The sequence below is a fragment of the Mirounga angustirostris genome, unplaced genomic scaffold, assembly GCF_029215605.1.
Source record: "Mirounga angustirostris isolate CCGP_5_RB_7025 unplaced genomic scaffold, mMirAng1.0.hap1 SCAF_2, whole genome shotgun sequence".
Lineage (NCBI taxonomy): Eukaryota > Metazoa > Chordata > Mammalia > Carnivora > Phocidae > Mirounga > Mirounga angustirostris.
Window position 1 is genome coordinate 52,656,702 of NW_026991710.1, and position 21,870 is coordinate 52,678,571.

A 21,870-nucleotide genomic window follows, 5' to 3' on the forward strand; every position below is an offset into this window, starting at 1 on the left:
GTTTTCTCCTGTAAATTTCCAACAAAGTCATTATTTTTTTAATTTAATAAAATTTTCCAACTTGATTCAAGTAAGATTGACAGATAAAAATTGTACATATTAAAAGTGTGCAACAATGATGTTTTAATATATGTAGACATGTTCACCATAATCAAGCTAATTAACATATCTATCACAAAGTCATATTAGTTTGATAGCTAAAACTCATATTGATTTCTTTAAAATAGCTTCACAGGTGAAGATGATATTTGAGTAAGTGAGTAGGGGAAATCTATCCAGTGAATTTTTTAGAATCATTAGGAAAATGGACTAGAGAGATTAAAAACAATTCCATTAAAATTTTCATGTACTTCCAACATTTATTCAAAATGGTGTTGAAAATATCTATATATTTTACTGGTGAGCTTTTTTTAATCAGTTCAGTGATTGCTACTTAGTGTAGCAGGAGTTAAAATGTATTATCTATTTCTGTACAATTCTTTAATCCAAGAGAGATTAATACATATTTCTTTCTACATGAGATATTTAACTTTTATAATAAATATCAAATAGATTAATATGCTTATTCCTAAAGTAAATAAAAAGTAATTCATATAAAAAATTAATGCCAAGTTAAGAAAACTTATTGTGTAGTATTCTTCATCAATTTACACACGCACACACACACTGAAACACAGTGGGAAAGAGAATAGCTATTTTAAGCAAGTTTGTGACAGAGACAGATCATTGTTTAAAGCAAAGTATATTAGCTAGCTCAGCTAAAACACAAAATAAATAATAAATATTCCATGGCTGTGGGAATTCATAAATTGAAAATTAGACAGTAAAGTTTTAATGTCTACACACTCACTTAAACCAATAGTGTCACTTTCCTTGAATGCAAGCAATAAAACTAAAATGAGTGAGTAATGTTTGTTTACATTGAAAGTAGAGCAGAAATGATGAAGAAATTAGAATGATCAAAAAAGTCACAACCAAAAACAGCTTTTGCACTCTATTAATTCTGTATTCTATTTAGCATCTATATATTTTGGGTAAAATAACAAATGTTTTTTTAAAAAGCAGAAGAAAAAAAATCACCTTCAGAAAGAAGAAAGCTGTGCTGAGCTGGTCAACATTATTTTTCTTTCTTAGGTTTTCCATTCTCACTGAGTAATAGTTTCTAAGAACTTCTTTCTCCAGTCTTTGTCCATATAAACAATGGTTCTACTAACTTAGAAAAAAATTTTAAAAGAAAGCTGGTGGTAGTAAATGAGCATAAATTTTTGAACTGTAATGAAAAAAAGAAATGTTTTCTTTTCAAATGCCTTTGCTTTCCAAGTAACTATTATATGTTAAATTCACACAGGTTTGCAATATTGTGTTCTATGGTTAACCATTTTCTGATATTCATAATGTAAGCTATTTTTCTCTCTAATTTTTCTCTATAAGCACACATGAAAAATTATATGTCCTTTAAAATCCTAATTAAAATAGTAGAGAAAGATAATTTGTCCTTAAATTGTTTACATGTGGAAATTACAATACAAAATTAGCAGAGTAAAAATCTACACAAATACTAAATATTCCACTGAGTAATGAGATTTTTGAATATGTTTGATTTACCTATTTATCATCTACCTTTCCCTCCAAAATAAATCAATGTTAAGATTTTTAATTTTCTGCTCTTCAGATCAATGAAATTTCCCTGGAAAAGTACAAAAAAATAACAAATAACTGGAAGAAAAATATTTATTTAATTTATTTAATTAATAGTATCTAAATTCAGATTACTGTGAGCAGTATTCTTTTTTTTTTTTTTAAGATTTTATTTATTTATTTGACAGAGAGATAGACAGAAGAGCACAAGCAGAGGGAGTGGCAGAGGGAGAGGGAGAAGCAGGCTCTGCACTGAGCAGGGAACCCGATGAGATCATGACCTGAGCTGAAGGCAGACGCTTAACCATCTGAGCCACCCAGGCGCCCCATGTGAGCAGTATTCTTACCTCTCAAAAACAGCATGGTTTTTCCAAATACCATCAAAATCATAAAACACTCTAGATTCTGTAAACAGGCAAGTACATAAGATGTGGCATTTTCAAAGCAAAATTTGGCCAAAGTGACTTAAAATTTTTTGAGACTTGAAAAAATTTTGAACTGAAATTTGTATGTAGAGAAAGAAAGAATGAGAGAGGGGTGGAACATAATGATTTGATCAGCTGTTGGGCCATCAAATCATTGCTTTCTCTATCAAGATAATTTTGGTCATAGATTTGTGACTTAACTTAATGTGAACAAAGCTAAGTTCTAGTGGTGATAACAGCTGTGGACAATCATTTAAGAAAGAGTTATCAGGTTGCTAATTATTGCTCATGTTTCCTGGGCATTTGCTTAGTAATGAAAAATTACAAGAACATTTTTAATCTCATGTAAAAAAAATGGGAGCATTGGAAGCGCTGAGGAGAAAAGATACACAGTTGTTACGGGAAAAACAGACAAAAAGTTAATGATGACCAAAAAGGAAAATATTAGATATTCATACATATTGAAATAACTAGATACAGAACAGTAAGAAAAATTCTGAAGGACAGAGCTGCAGCATGGGAAAAGTATTGGTCCTATGCAATGTTCAATGGACCCTCAGCAAATATGGAAGAAAAGTAAATCCTCAAATGGAAAATCTTTCCATATGTGTTTGGAAGCTCAGGTCAATGTCAGATGCCCACTAGACAAATGATAATGCAAGAGAAGGCTAAGACTTGTTCTGTAGGATTTGTTCTATTTAAAAAGCAAGGATGATAAAAATCTACACATCTTTATGTTTATGAACTGAATTTGGAAAAATTTTTTTTTCTCTTCAAGGAAAGATCAGATTTCAGAGCCATTCATAAGTGTATTTTTTTCCTACTTAACTGGGTAGTAAGGGCTGCCAAAAGGAAAACTGGGAGGAGAGAGAGACTTGTTTAAAGGAAACCATGAATCAGTATGAATAACTAAGATGTAAATTTGCTTGAAAATAGGGGCAATCAGAGTGAATGCCTGAACAGCGCTCTGCCAGTCTGAAAGAAAGCCCTCTCAGAAAACAGCAAAGAGAATTTCTATACCAAAGACAGATCTTTACTGCTTTGCCTAATGTTGGCAGATTCCACAGCATTAATTTCTGTGGTTCTATTTCTGAACCTTTCTTTACCCGGTTCTTCAATTTTCTTTTCCTTAGGAATGGAAGAAAAGGAAAGAGTAGTATGAAATGCCCTATGGGTCTAAACATTCTGTGGTAGCTGTTCTGTTTTCTCCAGTTTGTGAGAGACTAATAAAAAGGAAAAACATGCACTTTGTTTTAGAATCATTGATGAAATGTTAATGCTGATTACTGTGTCACAAGAAGATTGTATTTTTAACTAATCACGTATGCTGCTTAATTTATGATGGGAGAGCTTGAAGGGAGCCAAGTAATTAATGGGTCTTGGAAATGTTTAATTAAAATTTTAATCAACATGAAAGGTGCATAAAACACAATTATTTTAGTCAAATATGATTCTATCAAAGTATATCAGCTATGAACGGAAGAAGCATGCTAAATAAATACACACACACACACACACCACTATTAGTTGATTTATAATATGTCACCTATCCACTTTATCAAACTTGATTAGTAATAAATGAAAATTTTCTTTCCATTTTAAGCCATGGAGGCATGTTGATATACATGAAATCATTACTGTCTTCCTTTCAATCTGATTAAACTGCTCAGTACATGAAAATGCATAACTCCAAGAATTTATTTGCTATCTCACTGAAGCAATAGATATCATACACATCATAAGTATCATTGTTTTATTATGGTCTGATGTAAATCAGTGTAACCAACAAAGGACAGATAGAAAGAAATGATAACCTTAAAACTGACCTTCAGAACACACTAATATTATTCTTAGAGGTAGGAAAACAGACATTTTGATAAAGTGCAGGTACTTTAGTTTGTGAACTCATTTCTTCAGTAAGAATGGAAGCGGGAGGAGTACATTGGGCGTTACATGAAGAAATCGCACTGTTTGGTTAATGGACTGGAGTCTGACATCAGCTTGCCTGGCTTGTGTACCGCTCATCTGCTTACAAGCTCTGTGACATAGGCAAGTTTCCCAAACTCAGTGTCCTCAACTGTTAAATGGGGAAAACACTATGCCTGTAGTATGGGGTCATTATGAGAATTGGAAGGTTCATTTTATGAAAACAGTATAATAAACATTCTATAAGTTATATATAAATAATGACTTATTTCCCCCTATTTCTTGCACTGATGAAATAAATTTCTCTTTGATTTAAGAATATGTTCTATTTCTGTGAACAAATATTTGCTTAAGAATCATTTTTTTAGGGCGCCTGGGTGGCTCAGTTGGTTAAGCGACTGCCTTGGGCTCAGGTCATGATCCTGGAGTCCTGGGATCGAGTCCCGCATCGGGCTCCCTGCTCGGCAGGGAGTCTGCTTCTCCCTCTGACCCTCCCCCCTCTCATGTGCTCTTTCTCTCTCATTCTCTCTCTCAAATAAATAAATAAATAAATAAATAAATAAATAAATAAATATCTTTTTAAAAAAAGTCATTTTTTTAAAGACATTTATTTATTTGGGGGGAGGGCAGTGGCAAAGAGAGAGAATCTTTTTTTTTTTTTTTTTAAGATTTTTATTTATTTGTTTAACAGAGAGAGAGAGCACAAGTAGGCAGAGCAGCAGAGAGAGGGAGAGGGAGAAGCAGGCTCTCCGCAGGGAGCCCGATGCGGGGCTCGATCCCAGGACCCTGGGACCACGACCTGACCCAGAGGCAGCTGCTTAAGGACTGAGCCACCCAGGCGCCCTGAGAAAGAGAGAATCTTAATTAGACTCTGTGCTGGGGGTGGAGAGCCACTAGGGGCTGGATTCCATGAGCCTGACCCTGAGATCACGACCCAAGTCGCAAATCAAAAGTCGGATGCTTAACCGACTGTGCCACCCAAGCATTTTTAATCATTTTTAAAAACTTATCCCAGAAGAAGATTCAAGAACCCATATTTTCAAATCATTGTATTTTTTCTATGTGTATTATTGCTTTTCTGTTCAATGAGGAGCCTCATAACCTAAAGTAGTGCTTTTCTAAGCATAGCTCATCATGTACTACATCGGAATTAGTATATATAATTATTAAAAATACAGATACTTTAGCCTACACTACATCTACATCTACTCCATCAGAGGGCTTAGATTTTTTTTTGAAATGCCAGTGTAACATACAAGCGTATGAAATTTAGATTTATTTGTAAGGAGAGTTGCTTAAGAGTAACCTTCTTAAATTAGTTCCTTATAATATGATAAATGACAATATAAACTTTCATTGTAAGGAATTTTTTCACATTTAAATTTTTTCTTTTCAATTATTTTATCTTAAAAACATCTGAAGCAATAAAGTTGGTTTCATACTAAGAAACTTTAATGCCCCTTCAATGCATAGATAATTAAATAAAATACGTTTATTCTGGTATTAAAGCCTCCCAAATCTTGCACCAACACACATTTCCAAACATAAGAGTCCCATTGTCTTACATAGAGTACCATCAAACTAGACCATTTTAAGTTCCTTACGTGTTCCTTGCACACACTACTTCTCTGCTTTTACTGAGTGCATTTCCACAGCCCAGCATGCTCTTTTCAATCTCAAGGTGTCTAGATTCTACCTTTATTTCATATCCTCTTTCAAATGCCATAGCTTTCATAAAACCTTTTGATTCTCTCATCTGGAAATAATTGCTATTGCTTTGAATGTCCACATTCATTTATTAATCTCCTTAATAGAACTACTTACAACTTAATCTTCTAGTTGCTTGTGTACACATGTAATTTCTCCTATTAAACTTTATACTCACTGAAGGCAGGAATTATGATTTATTTCTGTATTTCAAATATTGCCTAGGATAGCATCTTTCTAATAGTAAGTATTCACAATTATCACAGAGTAAATGTATGAACAGAAACAAAGCTAATGTAAAGATCATCTGCACATGACTTTTTCATTTATTTAATCAGCCATTTACTGATTAGATTTATTTTTGTCCATTTTATTCTATCTAAAATATGAGATTAATATTAATATTACTATCAAATGAGTTAACATCTGCATTAATATTAATTTAAATATAAATTTATTCTTTCAAATATTAAAACACTTTTCTTTTTCATTAATTTTAAATGCCTATGCCATACAATGAAAATGCTATGAATTATCACACCTGGTTTTTCATGAGACTAGGAATCAATCACATTCCACATTCTAAAATCTGCAAAGAAGGTAAACAAGGAAAGCATAATCAAAAATCTGATTTATGATAGTTCTTGCCTGTGGAGATTATATAGGGGCCAATTATGTACTACACATATCCAAGGAATATAATAATCATGTTCTATACTTAGTTCCTAATTCAAATTGGATCTAGGAACTAAGTAAGAGAAATAATACATCTCACTAATGGGCTTCAATTCAAATTTTCTGATCTAACATTCACAAATTATCATATCTAACCACTACAAGGAAAACTAAAGAAAAAGCAAAACAGCAATTTAAAAAATTAAGCCAGATTTATGGGAAACTACCTTATTCAGTTTTCCTCAGTTGTCATATATAATGCACAATCACTGCTCTCTGGAGGATTTTCATATGTCTTACAATATTTATAAATATTTCCATTTTACCAGTTGCACAATGGAAGTATGAAAGATTAGCTGAAGATAAGGCCAGCCCTTCTAATGAGCATGTCAAGTCAGTGGTCTTAATTTTAACTAGTCATATATAGGAGATTTACTTCTAAGGCATGGTTATTTTCAAATCTTCTTGTCACTTCTCTCATGCAGGAGGATATTATAAGAGAGAAAAAATTTTGTTTAGCTTATTACCATGACAAAATTTTCCAAATATAGGAAAAATAAAATAAAAAAACAAATTTATCTGTGTATGCATTTACAGTCTCTCTTTTGTTAGAGTGGGAATCAAAGAAATACTAAACCACTAGAGTCAATATTGGGGACTTAGAAATTATGGAAATCCGGGGCGCCTGGGTGGCTCAGTTGGTTAAGTGACTGCCTTCGGCTCAGGTCATGATCCTGGAGTCCCTGGATCTAGTCCCGCATCGGGCTCCCTGCTCAGCAGGGAGTCTGCTTCTCCCTCTGACCCTACCCCCTCTCATGTGCTCTCTCTCTCTCATTCTCTCTCTCTCAAATAAATAAATAAAATCTTAAAAAAAAAAAGAAATTATGGAAATCTAAGGAAGAAGCAATTTAAAATCATCAAAATCAAAAGAAGAATCAATAAAGGTAAAATATATTTGTCCAATCCAACATGGGTAGTACACACACACCAAAAAAATAAAGGTGGTTTGGGGCACCTGGGTGGCTCAGTTGGTTAAGCGTCTGCCTTCAGCTCAGGTCATAATCTCGGGGTCCTGGGATCAAGCGTCCTGTCTGGCTCCATGCTCAGTGGGGAATCTGCTTCTCCCTCTCCCTCTGTACTCTCTCTCTCAAATAAATAAATAAAAAATTTTTAAAATAATAAAAAATTAAGGTGGGAGTGGGCTTTGTATCTGTAGCTAAAGTTATGAATAGAAAACCCTACTGAAGTCATATTTTTGAAATAATCCACCCTCCATATGGAATTCTTTTTGAACTTCAGCCTGAGAAATTTGAAAAGAATATATTCTTGAACTTTATTTCAAGTTTTATTGTTTGTTGCAATATAATGTCTTGAAAATAAGCATGATTTGATTTTTTTTAAATATACACACATACATGTATGTAGATCCTGGTAATGGGAATATATTTAGCAAGATTAAATATGTATGTGGTACAGAGTTTAATACTATATAATCTATTCTCAAATACATAATATTTTTTATTACATTCACATTACCAAATATGAGTTTAACTACCTGACTGGAGATGACCAGACATAGTTTGAATCTCAGTTCCATCATTAACTGTACTACTAAAAAATTACTTAGTTTCCTTATGCCACAGTTTTGTTAGCTTCAGATGAAAACGCCACTTGGGATGCTGGAGAATTAAATAAGTACTGAATGTAAATTACTTAGCCTTGTGTCTGGAACATACTAAATACTCAATAACTTTTAGTTATAAATAATGACTTTTCAGGGTCAACAGCTATATTGAGTGTATACATAACGAAATGCATTTAAATATTTTTTATAATATGCAGGTATTTAAAATATAGTATTACTCATTATCTTTACAGCTAGGTTAAAAAGAAAAAAATAAACTTCTTCTAGGTGTTTACACTAACTTTTTCAAATAACTTGCATTTATTTGACACCTGGAATTAGTTACTTAAACTAAATATATGTTTCTCTCATTGTCTGTAATAGTAATGGTGGAAGAGGTTATGTGTGAGCGTGGATGCTGTTTTTGTATATGTATGCATACTTGAGTATGTGCATGCTTGAGATGAAAGAAGGGAGATGAAGAATTAGGTTATACCACAGTGATGTTTTATTATAGATAATATTTTTCTTGATTTTGTTATTTTGTTATTTTGTTCTCAGATTTCATACGTAATCATTTCATTTCATTTATGGCATGAAAAATCATTGATTTGCTCTCAATGTCATATATTCTATGTGTGATAAAATATCCACAAACATGGGGAAAAAACCATTAACATTTACTATAAATTTTCACATGATTGCTACACTTTCATTTACTTATAAACATCTCTGCAATACTATACGATATTGCTAAATTTTAACATTTTGAGATTTGCATTCATTTTTTAACAAATCAACAATTAGCAATAAAAGATGTACTGCAAATTTACATCTAGCCATTAAGACTATAAAGTTAAGGCTAAAAACTAGGATAGTTTGTGGTGGAGATTTTACGTGAGGAACAGATCCAGTCACAATGAGTGATATTATACCAATATATCACTATTTTCGTACTTGGCTATACAATTTTGTTGTTTTTGTGTTTGTTTTATGTTTGTATGTTTGTTTTCTGTAATTTATTCATAAATATTAAAACTGTATCACATGGGCGCCTGGGTGGCTCAGATGGTTAAGCGTCTGCCTTCGGCTCAGGTCATGATCCCAGGGTCCTGGGATCGAGTCCCGCGTCAGGCTCTCGGCTCCTTGGGAGCCTGCTTCTCCCTCTGCCTCTCTCTCTGTCTCTCATGAATAAATAAATAAAATCTTTAAAAAAAAAAAGAAAAAAATAAATAAAACTGTATCACTGTAACTGATAGGTATTTGCACAGAAAAGTTATATTATTATAAATCTAAATATATATTACCACTCTTTCAAAGGACTCCCAATTTGCTATTACTAACATATTTTTTGATATACAGGTTTGCTGAACATAAAGCAGATAAATTAATAATGATTCCTCAACATTGTTTTGTGCTATTTTTAAAAGTGTTTTACTATATTCTTCATACAAAAATTTCATTAAAATATATCAGATAAGAGCAGATTAGTGGAAGAGATGGAAAATAAAGGCCATTAGTAAAACTATCTAGCTCTAAGTCAGACCTTCATAAAAGACATATAAACTTTACAGCCTCAGACACAAATGACACACTTAATGGGTAGGACAAAATTTCACTGACAGCTCCAAAAATGAGGTACATTTTATAAAGAGATAAGAATCTTGGCTCCATAGCTCAGTGGTTAGAGCACTGGTCTTGTATAAAGAGATAAGAATCTTAAGTTTTAGAATGTGAACATAAAAATATTATGAAATATAAGAAGGAACAAAATGAGAACAAAATCTAATGACATATTATCATAAACGAAACTCAGGTCAGGTCCGTAGAGATATAGTGACAGAATAGAATTGATCCTGCCTCGTTATGCAGTTAGCCAAGTAGAACATAACTAGCTGTACTGAAGGAATGAAGCATATGCACACCAAAGATGATGAAGAGATAGTTTGACAGACTGATAGACAGGTAGATAAATAGTACAATTTATGCATATTCATCCATATAACAAGGCAATTGGAGAAGTTCTGGTCTTTTAAGACTAAATCATCTGTGTTGATTTCTGAATAATTTTTGATAACTAATATAGCATAGTGGTTAATGGAATGCTTCTGAAGCAAAATTGCAGGGGTTTAAATTCTGATGTCTCTATTTACTATTTGTATGTAAGTAACTTCAATCCTTAGTATGTCACTTTCCCCCTCAGTAAAAGAGGAGTGATCTGGATAATGATGACGTAATGTTCATGACGTGCTTAGAGCAGTTGGAGTATCTTGTAAGCATACCATAGATGTTGGCTATTTTGTTGATAATCAACTGCTGCAAAGAAATTTGGTGACTTGGAACAACAGTGATTTACTATTTCTCACAATTCTAAGCACTGGCTGGGTGATTCTTCTGTTGTTCTTTACTGGATTTACTGTTGTGGCTGCATTTATCTTGCAGAACTGCTGGGCACTAAGCTTGTCCCAGATTCCCTCATTCCCCAGTTAGGGCTTCATATGGGAAGGCTGGAGCCCTCCTTCCTCAGGTGCTCTCACATCTTCAAGAAAGCTAGAGCAGACTTCCTCAGAACATGATAGTCTCAGGGTTCCAAGAGGGTGGGAGAGAAAGCTGTAGGTCTTTAGAGGCCTTGACTACAGAAATTACACATCACTTCCAACTATATTCTTCAGTCAGCAAAAATCCCAAACTGACCCAGATATAAGGGTTGGAGAAATAGACTCTATCTCTGATGGAAGGAGTTTTAATAATTTGTGGCCATGTTTTTATATCCTTCCATAGCTATTATTTTTATTCTGGAAATTAGAAGCTTAAACAGAAATCTCTATGCCTTCATATAGAAAGAGTGAAAAAACTCTTTATTCAGACTTCTAAAAAACTTATGATAAATGCAATCTTGAGAATATAAAATTATACTTAATAGCCATGAACCATAAGAAAATAATATTTAATATTTTCCCAAAAGGTCAGTGTATAGTACACAAAGGTAAGTATCATTTTATATTTTTATTGTTGAGGTTGTAACTAATGTTTACTATTTGACACAAAGAACTCATATTGTGGATGCAAACATGCATATATAATTTATATTTGCATATAAGCTGAATAATATTGGTAACACTTCTTTAAATGAAGATAAGATCTCTCTGTCACTTACAATATATGTGTTCTTGTGTTGCAGTTTACTCATTCCATATTCCAGGCAAAGTCACTCAATACAGATGATTCTTTACTTGGGCATGTAATGGTGACATTAACAAGAATGGAATTCATGGTTTCAGTGATATCTGTAAATCTTTTTATCTAAACTGGATTTTATTTATTTAATATGTCACAGTCATGAGTTTGAAACAATTCTATGAAAGTTATAAGAAATATCACTGCTATTAATAAAGAACCTTCAAAGTAATAGGAAGCTCTTTAAATCAGTATTTGCACTACTAGAAAGGAAGAACATCAAAGAAATCAGCAAGGTGAAATGTGAAGAGCACTGGATGGGGATTCCAGACACCTGTGCCGCCGCATTGGACCTTCCAAAGACTGAGTTGCCTTTGACAATTACTTCATTTTCTACAGTCCTCATTTAAATACAAACCATTCAGATGTTGTCAAAAGTCATTGTCTACAATTAAATCATTCAAAAGTATGGGATTTTTCTCTTGTCATTTAGTTATTTATATTATACGAACATTTTTCTCCTAGAACAGGTAGAAATATGTTTAAGATTTAGTATTTTGCCAGATAATAGATGCTTATGTGTGCAGAGATTTTTTTTTAAGATTTATTTATTTATGGGGCGCCTGGGTGGCTCAGCTGTTAAGCGTCTGCCTTCGGCTCAGGTCATGACCCCAGGGTCCTGGGATCCAGCCCCGCATCGGGCTCCCTGCTCCGTGGGAAGCCTGCTTCTCCCTCTCCCACTCCCCCTGCTTGTGTTCCCTCTCTCACTGTCTCTCTCTCTGTCAAATTAATAAATAAAATCTTTAAAAAAAAAGATTTATTTATTTATTTGAGAAAGAGAACAAGCACATGTGCACACATGAGCGGGGGAAGGGGCAGAGGGACAGAAGCAGACTCCCAGCTGAGCATGGAGCCCGACCTGAGGCTTGATCCCACAACCCTGAGATCATGACCTGAGCTGAAATCAAGAGTTGGACAGTTAACAGACTGAGCCATCCACGAGCCCCTGCATAGAGATTTTGAGAAAGAATAAAAAAGCTATGACTACAACTCTTAAATGTAGACACGAAAGATGACTTAGCAAATTATTAGTGCAAAATCTTTCCTGACTCTTGTATTTAAAATCTACCTATAAATTTCTACTTCCCTAATTAAGGCTAAACAAATGATCTGTTATTTTATTTGTTTTTGTAAACACACAGAAAAAATCTCACACTCATTAAAGACTATAACAATATGAAATGTAATTTTATTCATAGACCTCATAAAGTTTTGCCTTTCACCTATTTGACGAAGAACAAAACTGTAGTTTCAGAGTATCATGAAAAGTATGAGAGAAACTCCAGGCATTAAAAAAAAAAAAGAAACTCCAGGCATATACTAAATAAAGTAATAAGTACTTAAAAATGCACAGCATAGGATTTCTGCATATGTGCATTGATTGGCCTCAATTTTATTCATTATAAATAATTAAGTTTCAAAACTCATCAGTTTTCCTATATGTAGATTATTTTCTATTTTTTTTTTTTCTATTCAGAAACAAATTTAAATGATTGGCAGGCCTACAAATTGAAAAGAGAGAGAGAGAAAAAAAAGAAGATATGTGAAGTCTGTCTCAAGGAACTGATAACACAACACAAAGGACAAGCAGGCACTTTTATTTTAAGGCACTCAATTAACCTAACTTAAATAGATAATAATTTACATAATCTTACAAAGAATTTAAAAATTCAAAAGCTGTCATAGTTTTACCTAACAATGATTTTGATGTAATACCTTATGAAATAATTTAAGTGTACGGTTGAATAACACGTACACAATGAACTACAACAGTATTTTTGTATTTTAAGAGGAAATCAGGTGAGATTATTTAAAATGAAGAAATTATTACCTATCTTGGCAAAATTAAGATAATTCCATCTGAAAATCAAAATTGCTTTTGGGTATGTGAAGACTCAGGAAGAACTGGTACCTGAAGAGTCAGGAAGAATTTAGAGATCGGTTTTCTATTAATAAAATGACATTTAAAAAATAATTGCTGATTTTGAAAATTAATGACATTTCAATGAATTACATTCATTTATTTAATCATTTAAACTATTATGAACACCTATTATATATTAGAACCATGCTAGACAGAGAGGAATCAGTTATGAATAAAGCATGCATAATCTCTGCCCTCAAGGAGTTTAGAGCATAGTGGGAGAGAGAGATGAGAAAGCAAATTACAACACACTTGATGCAAGTGAAGAAAGTGCCCAAACACTGAAGTAAGGCCTCATCTCAGATTTGATGATTTAAATACAGCTTCCTGAATAAAGTCACCTTCGATGGGAAAAAAGATGGAGTAGGAGCTAATCGATTAAAAAGTGGAGGTTATAGGAGGCTAGAGGATGTCTCTCATGTGGAGTCTCATGTTGTCCAATTATCTAATGACATTTTTTAAAGCAAGATAAGCAAATAATTAGAGCGTTGAGAAGAGGTAATGATTTTGCTTGATAAAACAATATATCTTCGAATTTTCTAAGACAAATATCTTTTTGTAAAAAAGATACCTTTCAAGAGTTTTAGTCATTCATTCACTCATTCTTCCAACATATAATTATCAAGTTCTTTCTATGTGCATGTACCTTTCTTGGCAAGAAATTATAGTAAACTTCCTGCACTAAGGAAACTTACACTCGCAGGGTAAGACAAAAAAAGACATACATATTAAATAAATAATGTAGTGTTAGAAAGTGATATGTGCTATGGAAAAAAACAAACAAACAACCAGATATGTGGAATAAAAAAAAAAAAAAAAAGGCCAGGGTGAGGGAGGTTGTGTGTATGTCTCTGTGTGCACATGTGTACTTAAAAGCATATGTATACATTTTTAAATAGGATAGTCACAAAACAATTCTGAAAAGGTATTTGAGAAAAAAATGTGTTCATGATGCCAAAGTAAGGAGAAGCATGGCTATTTGGGGGAGGATGGTTTTAGGCAGAAGTAACAGCAACTGTGAAAGTCCTGAGGCTGGTATATGCCTGGAAAGCTCAGTGATTAACAAGGAGACAAGTGTAGCAGCAAAGTGAGTGAGTTGGAAAGTATTGGGAGATGAGGTCATCCAAAGAAGCAATAAAAGTTCAGATACTATAGATCTATGTCTTTTACTCTGAATGACATAGGGAGTCCTCAGAGGGTTTTGAGCAAGGAAGTAATATCATTTGACATGTTTTAGAGATTCCTGTGGCTGCTATGTGGAAAATAAACCATAGAGGTCTAAAAGGGAAAAGAAATGGATTGATTAGGAGACCATTGCTGTAATTTAGTTACAAAACAACGGTGGTTTGGATCACAGTGTTAGCAATGGAATGGGTGGGAAAAAAAAACTGAATTATACATTCATTTAAGTATAGAATGGGTAGGATTTAGTGATGGTTGGGTGTGGATGTGAGGGAGAAAAAAACATCAAAAAAAACCCCAACAAAAACAAAAACAAAACTCCAAGATTATGCAACTCCCAAACATCCCTGATAATAAATTATAGTAAACAGAGACTTTTTGCACAGGTTGCTTCTCTCCCTTAAGTTTTTATGGGCAACAGTCCTGTTATTAAAGTCAGATACTTAGTCAGGATGGAGACATCATTTCTGTAGCATTTCCTTTTCCTTTAGGCAAGCCATCCCAGTGTATTTGACCTTATACTTGTCTGCATGAATTTCCCACATCTTTCTTACATCTGGGAAAGCATAAATGAGACACGCAAAGCATAAATGAGACATGCAAAAGTGACAGCCCCATAACCACCAAGGAGAAAAACAAAGTGGTTTATTTAAAAATATAAAAAAGGGTGGGCACTAAAGCAGAGTGAAACGGTCTTGACCCTCCCATCTGTTTCCCAGGGAACCACACCTATAACAAACCTAAGCATAAAGAGATGAATTTGTCTTCCACTCGTGGGATAAACAAGAGAAAAATAGTTTAATGCCAGCAGTCAGAACAACAGATAAGAATGTCAGAAAGCACTAGAGAGGTTGCGTGCTTGGAGAATAAGTCAGGAAGATAGTAGGAAGGGAAAAATGAAGAGGGGGGAAATTGGAGGGGGGGGACAAACCATGAGAGACTATGGACTCTGAGAAACAAACTGAGGGTTCTAGAGGGGAGGGGGCTGGGGGGATGGGTTAGTCTGGTGATGGGTATTAAAGAGGGCACGTACTGAATGGAGCACTGGGTGTTATATGCAAACAATGAATCATGGAACACTACAACAAAAACTAATGATGTAATGTATGGTGATTAACATAACATAATAAAATAAAATTTAAAAAGGAAAAGAAAAGAAGCCAGGGTCATTAATGTGATTGCAGAATCTTTTTGACTAGACTAGCCTTTTGACTTGCTCTATTTGGCCTTTGACTTGTCTTCATGTCCTATTTTTCTTGGAAACCTGACTTCAATAAAGAGACAAGCTACAGGTTGAAAGACCACATGGAGAAAAAGCCAGTTATCCCAGCCAAGGCCTTCCTAAATAAGCCAGTCTCCTTACCTTCAGATGTATAGGAGAGCTTAGCCAAAATCAATAAGAGTCACTGTAGTAGGCAGAATGATGGTCCTCAAAAGATGTCCATGTCCAAATCCCCAGAACCTCTGAATATGTCACATTATATAGCAAAGAGAAATTAAAATTGCAGATGGAATTTATATTGCTAATCAGCAGATAAGGATATTATCCTGCGTTATCCGGGTGGGTTCAATGTAATCACTAGGGTGATAAGAGTGAAAAAGGAGGCAGAGGGGAAGTCAGGGGAAGGGAATGCAAAAAAGGGATTGAGCCACCATTGCTGGATTTGAGGTTGGGGAGTGGCCCACAAGCTGAAAAATGCAGGCATACTCTAAAAGCTGGAAAGACAAGGAAATCAATTCCTTCCTAGGGCCTCCAAAAGAGAACATGGCTCTGTAGACCTTTTGATTTTAGTGCAATGGGACCCTGTTGGACTCTGACTTACAGAACTTTATGCTAATACATTTGTGTTGCTTAAGCCACTAATTTTGTGTTAATCTGCTACAACAGCCATAAGAAACTAATAGAGTCCATCTATCCAACCTGTAGCTATGTAGGGATGAATGAGCACTCTGAGGAAAGATGAAACACCTAGCAGGTATGTAGAATGATGAGCAAAAATAGTTATTTATTATGGGTGAAACAGGTAACGAAGATTAAGAATACACTTGTAATGAGCACTGAGTAATATACAGAACTGCCAAATCGTCATGTTATAAATAATAAAATAAAACGTAGTGATTATTATAAGCCACTGAGATTGGAGGTGTTTGCTACACACACACTGCCAAGCATGTTTGTGGAGTGAAATATACTAACTTTTTTTTTTTTTAAAGTTAGAAAAGAAAAGGCTCCGGGGCATAACTTTGAGGACTAGAAATATACAAATCGGGCGCCTGGGTGGCTCAGTTGGTTAAGCGACTGCTTTCAGCTCAGGTCATGATCCTGGAGTCCCTGGATCAAGTCCCGCATTGGGCTCCCTGCTCGGCAGGGAGTCTGCTTCTCCCTCTGACCCTCCCCCCTCTCATGTGCTCTCTCTCTCTCATTCTGTCTCAAATAAATAAATAAAATCTTAAAAAAAAATAAAAATAAAAATATACAAATTGATGGGTATAATAAAATAAATTATAAAATGAACTGCAAAAAAAAAAAAAGCCAAAAAATACATTTAATTTTCAAAAACGAAAGACTGGGTATTCCAGGAGCTGGGTGTTTCCTGAAGACACTTTAAATATTAATAGACAACCTTTCATAAAACATGTATGGATTAGAATAAAGAACAGTGCATATGGGCAAGAAAACAAACTGAGTTCTAATCCTCAAATGCATTCCATCTACCCTCTACTGTGCCACAGTTTCAGAGTTTTGATGCGATTGACTTTACATCTGGGTTGTCCTTGGGAGGACCATGGGGAGGTCCACGGGGAATGAGCCAGGTGGTTTATTCCCAACCGCTCATCACAGTGATGGGTTCAGTTCACTCTTTCAAACTGGAATGAAGTCTCAGACTTTCAGCTGATAAATGGAAGAAGAAAAATTTTCTATCCTTCTGGTATGAAGAAGGTTAAGCAGTACAAATCTCAGAGAAATAGAGCTAGATCCATGAAACTAGTACCTTTCAATGCTAAAATATATCTCCTGTATTGTTTAAATACATTCTAGCTGAATTTATATTACTTGCAGCTTCTTGGCTCCTCTAGAGTCAGACAACTGTGAATTTAAATTTCTAGTCTACTAATTGCATGTAAAATAGAAATACAATTTAAATACTTCAATGAATTGGTGTGAGTGATAAATAAGATAATGGGTGATCCTTTTGGTTATTTTATTTTAGGAAATATTATGTAAGAAAAAATGGCTCTCTGGGCGCCTGGGTGGCTCAGTTGGTTGAGCGACTGCCTTCGGCTCAGGTCATGATCCTGGAGTCCCGGGATTGAGTTCTGCATCGGGCTCCCTGCTTGCCAGGGAGTCTGCTTCTCCCTCTGATCCTCCTCCCTCTCATGCTCTCTGTCTCTCATTCTCTCTCTCTCTCAAATAAATAAATAAAATCTTAAAAAAAAAAAAAAAAGAAAAAAATGGCTCTTATATGGGAGAATGAAAAAAAACAAAGCCATGCTTGTATTAGATGAAATGTGAGATCCCTTTAGTTTCTAAGAACAAAAGGTGAGTGCTGAATGCAGGTGAGGGAGGTAAGGGCTATTTCATATCTATTTGGGAAAGAGGACCAGTTTCAGGAATAAAAGATAAATTATGTTGAATAAAAAAAAAAAGATAAATTATGTTGCTATTTCCAATTTCACCAAAGATATTTGAGATATTTTGTTAGGAAATTTCATTAACAGTAGTCTCTATAAAATTGGAACAACTCAGCATATAGAGATAAGTGTTTTTACTGTCATTATCATTATTATTGTCTTTAAAATAAGTGTAAAGAGTATTTAATCAAGAATTTTATGGTGAATTCTGATTCAATATGAAAAAAGCTATTCACATTACTAAGACAAAAAAAATAAGAAAATCTAGGGAAGGTAAATTGTTGTTAAACTAGACTCTAGTTGTACCATTGAGTCATTTTCTAACAAAATAAACAATGGTTGTTTTACGAAACAGTCATAGTTAGTCCTTATAAAAGTTCATGTAGTTTTGACCCAAGAACCTCATCTCATGTGGAATTAACTGGAAAAGACTGTGAGAAATTTTCTAAACACATTTATTTTCTTTTCTGCCTTAAAATAACCAAGTTTGTGAATTCTATCTCTCTTGATTAAAGGTGTACAGAACATACAGTGCTGGATTTTTTTTCTTTAAAAGAGATATATGGTAGGGCTAGAAATAATAACAGCACTTTATTTTTTTATGAGTTTTTTTTTTTTTTCTTAAAGATTTCATTCATTTGACAGAGAGAGACACAGCGAGAGAGGGAACACAAGCAGGGGGGTGGGGGAGGGAGAAGCAGGCTCCCCGCAGAGCAGGGAGCCCGATGCGGGACTCTATCCCAGGACCCTGGGACCACGACCTGAGCCGAAGGCAGATGCTTAACAACTGAGCCACCCAGGTGCCCCAATAATAGCACTTTAAAAAGTAAAAGTCAGACTACATGACATTAAGGTCCCCTACCAAGTACATAAGGCGTGATTCATAGTTTTAAGGGGCAAGCCACTAATGTTTCTAGTCCTAGTCCCTAGAAAAATAGACACAAATCCCATGAACAACTGAGTGACTAGCTTCTTTTTGAAAGTATCAATATCAGCATCACCTTGGGAAATTAAAATTATTCATTCAATTTTTGAAACCCTTTATTCTCACACATAATTTTTAATTGTTTAAAGTGGACCAAAACAAAAAATAAATAAATCCCTAATCTACCACCACAATTCCCATTACTACCAATAATAACATTGAAACACTACCAATTTACTCTTTAGAGAGTTTTTTTTCCCCTCCTAAAATAGAAGCATTTCCTTTTATATCTATAGCATATAGGGTTAGGTAAGTATAACTAATAACAAGGGAAGCCTTGTTAATATGAATAGACTGTTGATGACAGAAATTATAACCTGAAAGATCAATAATTTATAAGACAATGAGAGTTTTTACCTTCAAATATCATTTATTATTTTATTAGGGAAAAAGAAAAACTAATTAAAAAATAGAGACCCTCTAAAGTCGTGTACTTTATTATTTTTTCAAACTTTTGAGTATAGTTGGCACACAATGTTGTATTAGTTTCAGGTATATAACATTGTGATTCAACATCTCTGTATGTTATGCTCACCACAGTATAGCTGCCATCTGTCACCGCACCATGTTATTATAATATTATTAACTCTATTCCCTATACCATACCTTTTAATTCATTCCATTACTGGAAGCCTGTACCTCTCACTCTTCTTCACCCATCTTGTTCTTTTTTCAACCCCCCTTCCCTCTTTCAACGATCAGTTTGTTCTGTGTATTTATAGACTTGATTCTGCTTTTTGTTTGTGTATTCATTTGTTTTGTTTTTAGATTTCACATATGACTGAAACATATGGTATTTGCCTTTTCACTTAGCATAATACCCTCTAGGTCTATCTATGCTCTTTCAAATGTCAAAATTTCATTTTTTATGGCTGTGTAATATTATACACACACACACAGACACATGCACACACACGCATACATACACCTTCTTTATCTATTCATCTTTTTTTTTTTTTTTTTTTTTTTTAGAGAGAGAGAGCAAGTGCAAGTAGGGTGGGAGGGGCAGAAGTAGAGGGAGAGAGAATCTTAAGCAGGCTCCATGACACAGGGCTCAATCTTATGACCCTGAGATCATGACCTGAGCCAAAGTCAAGGGTCCAACACTTAACTGACTGAGCCACCCAGGCCCCCTATCCATCATCTATGGATGGACTCTTAGGTTGCTTCCATAGCTTGGCTATATACCGAAAGATACATATATCTTTTTGATTTAGTGTTTTCATTTTCTTTGGGTAAATACCCACTGGTGGAATTATTGGGTCATATAGTATTTCTATGTTTAATTTTTTGAGAACCCTCCATACTGTTCCACAGTGACTCTACCAATTTACATTCCTATGAAGAGTGTACGAAAGTTCCTTTTTCTACACATCCCCACCAACACTCGTTATTTTTTGTTCTTTTTTTTAGTCATTCTGACATGTATTTTAAATAGGCAGATATAACTAAAGCATAGACACTGCACAGTTGCAATAATATTTATTTATATTTGGTCCAAACCACAAGTCTAAAGGAAATCATTGCTTTATTCATAATTTAAGCAGTTTGCAATGCAGGTCATATCCTTAAGCCTTTTAGGTTTGAAAATTAAATAAACTTGCCTCTCTTTTCTTACTAATGCAGGAAAATTTGTAAAAAAGTAAGATCAAAAAGCAGGCACTCAAATTATATTTTGTTTAATGAAAAACATTCACATTCTCAAAAAAATTCATCAAGCTAGATGCTTATTTTGATAAAGAAGATATTGGTATCATGTGTCAAGCTACAAAATAAGTAATTTGCTCTGACTGTAATCCAATAATGTATCAAATGTACTGTCAATTATTAGTAAAACTAGATATAACAAAGTAAATGAAAATGCTCCCCACAGTCAAATAATCGTAAGATGTTTCTTTTCTCTTCATTTTGTGTTAGTGTATCATTCAACAATAGGCCATTATCAGTAAAGATTGATTATGCTATATTGATGTTTACCAAACAAGGCATGACCATTTAAATAGACATAAGGAAGTTTTAAAATGATTTATCCTCTATTTTTAGTAAATGCACCTGTATATCATGACTAAGTGGATTTGAATGAATGCCTTTACAGATGTACATGTGATAAAGAAGGCGTGGTAGAAAAATTAAAAAAAAGATAATGTGAAGTCAGCAAGTCAATCTGTATTGTCATTCAAAGATGAATCTGATGCTCTGGTTGTTGACCTTAATAACCAAATTGTCATTAATTCCTTTCTAATTGTTTTACTTTATTAGATGTAATTCTCATTCTTTAATTCTTCAGTGGGCAAATAAAATCCTCTACGGATGAAGCATGTCTTCAACTACTTTTGTATCTCTCAGAATTCTCAGTAGAGAATAATGAATGCAGGAGGTACTAAATACATACTTGGTGTGTAAATGCATGGCAGTCAATTTCGGGAAAATAACATGAACAAGTCATTCCAATAAGTTGTGCAAAAAATGTTTCAGTATTCTTTTTTTTTTTTAAGATTTTTTTTATTTATTTACTTGACAGAGAGATAGAAGAGCACAAGCAGAGGGAGTGGTAGAGGGAGAGGGAGAAGCAGGCTCTGCACCGAGCAGGGAACCTGATGCGGGACTCGATCCCAGGACCCTGAGATCACGACCCGAGCCGAAGGCAGACGCTTAACTATCTGAGTCACCCAGGCGCCCCATGTTTCAGTATTCTAAGCAAACTTTGTTTAGAATTTAAGAGAGGACTCCTGCATATTCTTAATTTAAACATTATTTTGCATCTGTGGTTTCCCTATTATACTACATCTAAAGTGGACTCTAAGAAGCTTTACATGATATCAGGCCATTGGGAAGGCTCTTTGCTCTCAAGGACTAGTAATAAAGGGCAACGGCACTTCAGAGTAAGGTTTTAAAGGAATTGATATTCTATGCA

The 21,870-nt window shown here is 34.2% G+C and overlaps 1 protein-coding gene across 6 annotated transcripts in view; it reads right to left on the reverse strand.

The window, feature by feature from the left end:
- Positions 1-21,870, reverse strand: part of EPHA5 (EPH receptor A5) — a 348,533-nt gene that overhangs the window by 132,785 nt on the left and 193,878 nt on the right. The window lies entirely within an intron of this gene.